The following is a 9,837-nucleotide window of genomic DNA, read 5'->3' on the forward strand; positions in this document are numbered from 1 at the left end:
AAACAANATGAATAAGGAATTGTTTTTGAATTTAAGTGAAGACTAATTATTATATTTTAAACAAAGTTACATACATACTTTATGTATAAGTAATATACACATACATATGTGTTTTAAATTATTCAATATTCTAGGATCGACACTAACTCTTTTCATAGTGGGTCTCACTAAAAATTTAATTAACAAAATCCATTTTTATGTGAGAAAGCGGTAACATGTGAATGGTTAAGTAGGCTAGACATAGTTATCAAATTTCACATCATTATCAAAACACACATTGGTTAGTAGCACAAACTCCTGACATAGGGTCTGCTTGGGATCCACTTATGTTACTGAAACTGAAAACTTTTTACTAAAAATACTGTAAATAAAGGTAAAAATTAACTAAAATAGTGCAATGGAACTCATGAATAGTACCAAAAATTGCAATAAAGCCTATAAATAGTAACAAAAATAGCTAATAGTAAAATTAGCTGACTTTTTAACCAGTTGCCAACGCACACATAGCTTTCGTAGTTGAAACCAGTAGAGCAGCATACAGGTTTCTTTATGAAATCAAACTGGTTTTGCAATGCCAATGTTTTACAAACTGATCAATCCTTCATAAGCAATTTCCAGAATGGAATTTAAGCTAGATCGTCCTAAGCATCTCGCCCCTGTTTCAGTTGTTAGGAAGACGCTGTCAATGTACTGCAGACAACTTTTGCCGCATTAATGTACTTGTGAATAGGCTCCTTCAATGAATCCTCTGAAAAAGCAAAGAAATTCAGAAGAACAAACCAAAACCATTCAAAATATGTAATAATTTAATATATATGTTGTTATAATTAATATCAAATAAGGAAGTCAATTTTTGCTCGAGTGAAAACTTATTCACTACTGGTGTAATCGTGTTTATCATATATGTCAAACAATAGCACGATAAAACTCAGATACTGTAATTAAACTATTAGAAATGTGAGAAAAATACTATGCATTATCATCAGTGTATAGCTGTATAGGAATCCTCAATCTATGCCTTCACCTAGTTAAGGTTAGCACGCCAGATTTGGGCCAAACATGTCGACACCTGATATTATAAATTTCCAATAGTGTATATATCATGATGGATTACGAGAAACCAATTTGACTTGGAATACTAGATATTGGAACCGTACGTCTAGGTGTGTGAGATTGTTTGAAAATGTTACTTGGTTGACGATGAACCACACTCAAACTCGATACATTTGGTCTACTTGTAAAACACACATGATTGCGACTTGTGAGCAATTTGAATAGAGTTACCAAATAGAAAGCAAAAGCCTTCGATGGAACAATAGATCTTTAGATTCATGGAAATAAGACTATAATAAACACTTGTATCCTTTATGTTCAACACCTATCCAAGGAAGACGTAGAGGCAAGAACATGATTGTAGTTTAGTTTGTTCCTGAGATTGGAGCAGGACAAAGTAGAAGAAACATACACCTTAATTGACTATTAGTGGGAGGGTCCCAAATAATTGTTCATTAAGGATGGAAGAAGATAACCGGTTAATTGTTTGTACAACAATGGGCATTGGTTTTTCAGAATGGTGCAGTAATAAATGTAATTAGAATCACAGCTAAACAGTAACCAGAATGTATAAAAGATTATATTTGGACAAACTAAAACTAGCAATGTAACGAGGAATTCTTACCATCTTCATTTAAAATCTTCAATAAGAGGTCCGGAGGAGGAAGTTCTTCCATGCAGCAAGCACAATATTCTTGGACAACCCGATGGACAAACTGAAACATTCACCAGCAGTCCATCCAGGATATATATGGAAACAAAAACTGCTCATAAGCTACTTGCAAATGTCTCAACAAATGTATTTTGCCTGTCATACAAAGATCTATGAAAAATAGTTTGATGATCTGCAAAGCCAATAGTTGAATTACATGATTAAATTGTATTTAAGCATTAGCAACAACCATAAAAAAATCTAATCTAAGAAATCTTTGTGTTGACCTCTTAAAGGGCAAGTCACATCATGAGGACTTTAGTAGATAAGAAATATCATTATGCATAAGTATTGACTTCAAAGTATGATTTCATTTAATAGTTAGATTCTATATCAAGGTAAATTATATGGCACTTCATGATTTCATTTAAATTACAAGTATGTATGTTTAAGAGTTTAGACAAAACTAAGAACTGACAAAACTAAAGACATCAAATTTAAGCATTAGCAAACAACCATAAAAAAACTAATCCTAAGAAAGATCATTGTAGTTGACCTCTTAAAGGGCAAAGTCACATACACTGGAGCTTTGTAGAATAAGAAATATCATTATGCATAAGTATTGACTTCACAAGTACTGATTTCATTTAATAGTCAGAGTTCTATATCAACGTAAATTACATGGCACTTCATGATTTCATTTAAATTACAAGTATGTGTGTTTAAGAGTCAAGACAACACTAAGAACTGATATAACTATAAGTATTTGAAAGAAATTTTCCTTGGCAAAAGTTCTTATATCCATAAACAATAAAGATAAGAGGGACAGGATGTAACTAAAGATCGAAATACCTATGAGCTCCTTCAGCACAATAACCGAGCAACCTCACTAAATTCTTATGCCGAACACGTCCAATTGCTTTAACTTCAACCTTAAACTCCTTCTCAGCTTGTCCTCCAAAGTAAAAAAAAAAAAAAAAATTACCCCAATTAAGCTTTCTCTGCCATAACCCCACAACACAAAGCACATGAACAAGATTTGGTTTTCATAAAATGATAAACCCATATCACAAACACGAAATACAGAAAATGATGGATGAAAAGGGAAATTGTTTTTACTTGATCTAAGACTAGGAAGCCGAGACTGAGAGGCTGAGAAGACTCATGGAGTGAAGAAACTAGAAAGATTTTGAATCTTTGATGTAAAGGAGTAAAGGACTTGGTTTGTTTCAAAATAAAAAAGAGAGATTTTGAAATCACTAAAGACTAGAGAGCAAAGAGAAAGTTGAGAACTCAGAGAAGACCAATTTATAAGAGAGTGAGAGATGAGGGTTGAGATTTAATTGTTAGCCAAGTAGAGAAAGGAAATCTGTTTTGGTTTTTGATTTGAAGTTTATTCGTGACTTGGGCATGGGGAAGTGATTCATGACCATGGTAGAGTCTTGAAACCCTAAAACATGAATCATGACCATAGGCATGGGGAAGTGAAAAAATTCCATCTGATTTGAAGTGTAGTCGTTCCATATCTTCAGTCTGAAGCGTAGCCGTTTTAGCAGAAGATTTTTTTAAGTGGAAAAGTGTGATATGAGCTTTTCTATGCGTGGAAACTATGGGAACAAGTGGTTTTAGGGATGGATACTACTCAGTGGTTTAGCCTTTTAGTCCCATCACTCTTGTAGTCTTGTCGTGTAGCACTAAACAAATCATCTTTTAGTCCAATCACTGCATTTCCCCATTTAGAGTTTCAGACTTCACGGGTTGTACAACATATATAATTATTATTTTTAAATTTTTTTTTTTTATCTTAAACCATCGGTGGGTCGGACTTTGCGGGTTTTAACCCATTAACTCGCCACTTGAACCGATTCTTCATGTTTTATTAGAGAGGGAACCGAAACTGACCCACCATGGACTTTAGTCCACCCATTGGGCCTCGGGTCGGTTGGACCTGGGCAGTTTGGTCGGGTCTTTTACTCACTGGACAGCCCTAATTACCATCTTAAATGTGCGATGGACTGTGCGCTATGCCAAAACAAAATAGTATATTTAATCCTTTTATTTTTTCTCTCTCCTCTGTGTAGAATTTCTTTCTTTCTAGCATCTCTCATATTTCGGCTCCCTCTCTCTCTCTCTCTCTCTCTCTCTGACTTCTCTCATCTCTCTCTTTTGTTGGTGCTTGAGGTAAAAGACATTGGAGTCCGGTGGCGGCGGAGGGGATGAGTCTGGTGTCAAGGAGCTTGAGGATTTCAGTGAGATGTTGGAGAGCTCCACATGATCGGAGTCAAAAAGTGCGCGAAGTGGGTTGCGCCGTTGAAGTGGAGATTGACTAAAGAAAGAGGTCTGGGTTTTTTTTTTTTTTTTTTTTTTTTTTTCCTCTGTTGTGACCGATGGCTAAAGGAAGAGGTGGGTATGGCTGAATTGGGTATGGGTTTGATATGGATGGTGGCTGAATTTTATATTTGCTCTTTCTTTCTTTGTGAGTATGGTTGAATTGGTAGTGAAGAGGAAAAAAAAATCAAGGCTTTTTTCAAGTTGTAGGCGTGTATTGGTGGGTGGTTGTTTTGGGTTTGGGTTGGTGGTGGGTGGATGAGAAAGGGACAAACATAGAGACAGAGAACATAGATAAAGAGAGAATAGAGAAGAGACAGAGAGATTTTTTATATTATTTTATTGTGTAGTTTATATTATTTTAATACGTAGTATGAAAAAATAAAATATGGGTTGTTGGATGTATTGTAAAATGATATGGTATAATTGATAAAGTAGTTTTTTAGGATGGTAAAATATGATGGAATGACATTTCCGATTGTGGATGTTCTGTCTTGAAGATAAATGCTAAATCAGAAATCAATGTATCGGGGCTAGAAAAGTCTTTAGTAGCATATGGAACACGCGAGTTGGTCAGGTCAACTGGTGTGTTAAACTTAAATTAATATTATCTCTGTAACAGTCAGTCAAGCAAACAAGAAAATCCTCCCACTTGTAGAATTTAAACGAGGTTTACCGGTTAAACCGGTTTTTTTTTTTTTAGTGAAACATTTAGCTTTAACCAAGGAAGAAAGGAAGTTGTGGAGAGAGGATTGAAATTGATATTTTCCAGCTAAGTAATTTAGGCAGAAAACTTTGTGAGACAAACCTGGCCCAAAAACAGCGAAGGAGAACGATAAATTTTGTCCTAATTATTTAATGTCAAAATCTTTCGGTTACAGCTTAGGAATTTGTTCTGTTATTTCTTCTTGAAAATGGGCTCTTTTCTAAGAAGAAATGACAATATGCAAAATTTGTGGTTTACCTTTTGACATTTATGACAAACTTCTAGAATTCTTTTTGGTTAAATATTGCTCAAATCAGAGTTTATAGGCTATATATACGTAGTGAAATTTGATACTAAGTGTTAGAAACTGAAAGGATATGGACAGTCACCCAATGTGAGCATGTCCCTCTATTTGCCTCAATCAGATTATAACACCCAAGAGTTAAGAAGTAATTATTGGATTGCTACTCTACCCCACTAAGTCCACTATCCCACTCAATATTAATGGAGTGATGTGTATATAAACACCAAGAATGGTATCCATTAGAGTGTGGACGAATTCTGCATTTCTTATAGTGTTTATTGAGTGTTGTGAGGCTCTTAGGTTGTGGGTTATGTTTGCATCACTCTAGTAGTGTGCAACACTGTCGGAGGAGCGTTTTTGGTTCATGGATTGCTCAAACTGGAATTCAAAACGTGTTTGGATAGCTGGTCTGTGTGGAGGCTGGCTCTAGACAACGTAGAACAATCTCAAAACTCCTGTGCGATCATCAGCTTAGGCCAAGAGAGGTATGCCGAAAAACCGATTGTTTATATATCCGCTGCTATTCTCTAACTCTTACATTGGTATCAGAGCGTTTATAGGTTGTTCTCGATGTCATAGGCATACATGATTTGTTCTTAATGCATTTTATGCTTCTGTGGTATGCTATGAATTTCTTTGCACCTCACGTGGCCTTCAATGGCAAGTTTCGATTCTGAGCATTTCGTGCCTTGAAATTAATATATGTTCTTCATATTACATGTATTAATATCTACCTTAAGTTTTGTAGCAAATCTCTAACTGTGCCATGAGATATAGTTTAACAAAACTTAGAACACCGAAACTTTAAGAACAAAACTGCTCTTATATGATTTCTGTTTACAAAATATGTTTTGATATTATGAATCTATATGTCATAAGCTTTAAATTGGTATATGGTACGTTAAAAATGGATTTGAAATGAAAAAGATATAAAATTTTGAGTTTCATGTCTGAAGCTCGGTTTTTGGCTGAATGAAATTGAAAGAACAAGGTTGAAGACAACCTGCAGGTCACGTGGGCTAAGAGTGATAGTAAAAAAAAAAAAAAAAAAAAAAAAAAGAAAGGGTCCCACAATATTTTACTACCTAAATTAATTTGTATTTGCTCAGATACTTTTAAGCATAAACTGTACAGTGGGCCATGTTGATGCCTCTAAAGCCTGTTTCACCGTTATTATAAATAATATATATATATATATATGTGAAAGAAGAAGAAGATGGTGGAGCCATAAATTTTGTTGTGGCTTTGAAAGGGAAAAATATCTCTTAACCCGAATAGACGGATCCATCATTTGCACGGGCCCTATGTGGACGGACCTGATGTGAATGGGCCGGACATGGACGGGCTGTTTTATGGTGGGTTAGTTATCCATGGGCCTGCTGAGCCCCTAAGGAGGGATATTTTGGCCCATTCTCATAAGAGCCCAAATAGAGTCTTTGCGCTAGTAGGACTTCGGAAATCTTGTCTACTTGGTAAAAATCTCCGCATAAGGAGGAGAATTGTTCGTCACGTTTTGGACTCCACAAGAAGAGTCCTATAAGGAAAAGACTTCCGCACCAAGGAAGGGATGTCAATCTCAAACCATTATAAAAGCCCCAATACCCTCATAAGCCAAGGTACGCATAATTGACCCTCTCTAGCACTCTAGAGTTGTGAGCATACTTTCTAACTTAACCTTCGGAGGGTATTTGGCCGGCACCACACCGGTGCTCTCTGTTAGGTCCTCTTTTCTCTGTGTAGGTGTCGTTTCGAGGGTACGAGCATTGTGCAATTCACTGTTGATTTTTTCGGCATCATCAGTTGGCGCCGTCTGTGGGGACGCTTTTAAGTGATTAAGCCACATTATCGTTTCCCGGGCTAAAGGATTGCATGGTACTCACTCGCTCAATGGCAACTACTAATGACGTGCAAGGAGAGGAACCACCCCCGACTGCCCTCGAGAGACAAGTTCAAACTCTCGGTGCCGCCGTGGAGCGTCTTACCAAACGGAACCTTGACTTGGAAGAACAGCTGCGCCAGAAGAATGCAGCGCTAAATAACCGACCAGAAGATCAGGAAGGGACTAGCGCTCCGAACAGGAATCAGGAGAGACCTGAGGGCAGCCACGCCCCAAGCAGGCCGGAGAGGCAGCAAGTGAGCATGCCATCCCTCACGGATGCGACTCCACCACATATAGCCGCCGAGATGCAGGCAATGAGGGAACAAATGGAGGTCATGATGAACGCCCTCAAGGGACGAGTCTCCAGTGACCTCGACGATCTGGTCAATCGTACCGATTCACCCTTCACTGCTGCCGTGAACTCCTTCCCCTGCCCCACAAGTTTCGCATGCCGAATATAGATAGCTATGACGGGATGAAGGATCCTCTTGATCACCTGGAAACTTTCAAAACCTTGATGCATCTACAGGGGGTACCGGACGAAATCATGTGCAGGGCTTTCCCAACTACACTGAAGGGTTCCGCGAGGATTTGGTTCAGTCGGCTGACGCCGAACTCAATCAGCACTTTCAAGGAACTAAGCGCTCAGTTCACTTCGCACTTCATAGGAGGACACAGGTACAAGAAGTCTATAGCATGTTTGATGAGCATCAGGCAGAGAGAGGACGAGACGCTAAGATCTTACATAACCCACTTCAATAAGGAAGCCCTCTCAATTGACGAAGCCGACGACAAGATACTGGTGGCAGCTTTCACGAACGGATTGCGGGAGGGAAAGTTTTTGTTCTCACTATACAAAAACGACCCCAAAACCATGTCGGAAGTACTCTACAGGGCCACCAAATACATGAACGCTGAAGACGCGCTGCTTGCGCAGGAGAAGGCCCAAGAAGAGAGACGCCAGGCAGCGGACATGCGCCAGGACCAAGGGCCGAAAAGACAGAGGACAGGGGACAGAAGGGACGACAGACGCTCGAAACCCCCGAGTGGAAGGTTCACTAGTTTCACTCCCCTGAACGCCCCGATTGACCAAGTCTTGATGCAAATCAAAGACGAGGAGAAGCTGACATTCCCGGGAAAACTGAAGAGCGACCCAAGTAGACGGTCGCGAGACAAGTATTGTCGTTTCCACCGAGACCATGGCCACGACACGGCCGAATGCTACGACCTAAAGCACCAGATTGAAGCTCTCATTAGACAAGGGAAGTTGCAGAAATTCATTAACAAGGAGAAGACGGACCATAATCGCCAAGAGCCAGCCCCCCGGAGGGACAACGAGCGTCCAAGACCCCCCGTGGGAGACATAAGGATGATAGTGGGGGGAACCGCATCTACTGGTTCTTCCAAAAAGGCTCGAAAAATGTACCTAAGATCGGTCCTGAACGTCCATATGACGAGCCCGGGGCACAACACCACACGGATGGGGAGCCCTGTTATAGGATTCACCGAAGAAGATGCAAGGAGGCTTCATCATCCGCACGACGATGCGCTGGTCGTCAGCATACGCGTAGGGGACTACAACGTCCATCGAGTGCTAATCGACAACGGCAGCTCAGCAGACATTCTATACTATCCAGCCTTCCAGCAAATGGGGATAGACAGAGCACGATTGGAGCCGGCAAGCGCTCCCCTTGTCGGCTTCGGAGGAACCAGGGTATTCCCAATAGGTTCTATCATCCTCCCGGTAACGGTGGGTGATTACCCGCAGGAACTCACTAGGAATGTAATGTTCCTCGTAGTGGATTGCTCATCCGCTTACAACGGTATCCTCGGACGACCTACGCTTAATTCATGGAAAGCAGTAACATCCACATACCACCTAATGATCAAATTCCCAACGGACTATGGGATTGGAGAATTGCGGGGAAATCAGGCAACCGCTCGAGAATGCTACATTGCCATGCTAGAAATGGAAGATCACCATCAAACGATGTGTCTAGAAGAACAGCGGACGGTCACGGAACCAGCTGAAGAGATGGAGATAGTAATACTCGACGAGTCCAAACCAGAGAAAACAACCAGAATTGGAACATTGGCCTGCCAACCTGTGCGCCAGGCCCTCGTGACCTTCCTCAGGAGAAACCAGGACATCTTTGCATGGAACCATGAAGACATGCCCGGAATCGACCCCTCCGTCATAGTCCACAAGCTAAGTGTGAACCCTTCAACCCCCCCGGTCAGGCAGAAAAAGCGAGTTTTTGCTCCTGAACGGGATAGAGCGATAGCGCAAGAGGTCGGAAAGCTACTGGAGGCAGGTTTTATAAGGGAAGTATATTACCCAGAGTGGTTGGCAAACGTGGTCATGGTCAAGAAGGCCAGTGGAAAGTGGCGGATGTGCGTCGACTTCACAGACCTTAACAAGGCATGCCCAAAGGATAGTTATCCCCTCCCACGGATAGATGCACTGGTCGACTCAACGGCCAGACACCAGCTCTTAAGTTTTATGGACGCCTTCTCGGGCTATAACCAAATCAAGCTGGAAGAACATGATCAGGAGAAAACATCCTTCGTCACCAGCCAAGGCCTCTTTTGCTACAAAGTGATGCCGTTCGGACTCAAGAACGCCGGGGCAACATACCAAAGATTAATGGACAAGATGTTCGCGCACCAGATTGGGAGAAACGTGCAAGTCTATGTTGACGACATGCTGGTGAAAAGCCGTTCCGAAAATGATCATCTAAGCGACCTCCAGGAGACATTCGATACCCTACGGTCATACAACATGAAGCTGAATCCGGACAAGTGTGCATTCGGGGTAACGGCGGGAAAATTCTTGGGTTTTATGGTGTCCCAAAGAGGAATAGAGATCAATCCAGAAAAAATACGGGCCATCATGGAGCTTGAACCGCCAAAAA

At 40.5% G+C, this 9,837-nt stretch overlaps 1 long non-coding RNA gene across 1 annotated transcript; it reads right to left on the bottom strand.

Annotated features, from left to right (window-relative positions):
• Positions 1–2,468: 2,468 nt before the first annotated feature.
• LOC136065531 (uncharacterized) lies at positions 2,469–3,709 on the bottom strand. Its single transcript, XR_010627154.1, has 2 exons — positions 2,825–3,709; positions 2,469–2,706 (listed from the first exon to the last, which is right to left on the bottom strand). It is a non-coding gene; the product is annotated as an uncharacterized LOC136065531 (long non-coding RNA).
• Between the last annotated feature and the right edge of the window lie 6,128 nt (positions 3,710–9,837).

Source organism: Quercus suber, unplaced genomic scaffold (assembly GCF_002906115.3).
Source record: "Quercus suber isolate HL8 unplaced genomic scaffold, Cork oak 2.0 scaffold_1005, whole genome shotgun sequence".
NCBI lineage: Eukaryota > Viridiplantae > Streptophyta > Magnoliopsida > Fagales > Fagaceae > Quercus > Quercus suber.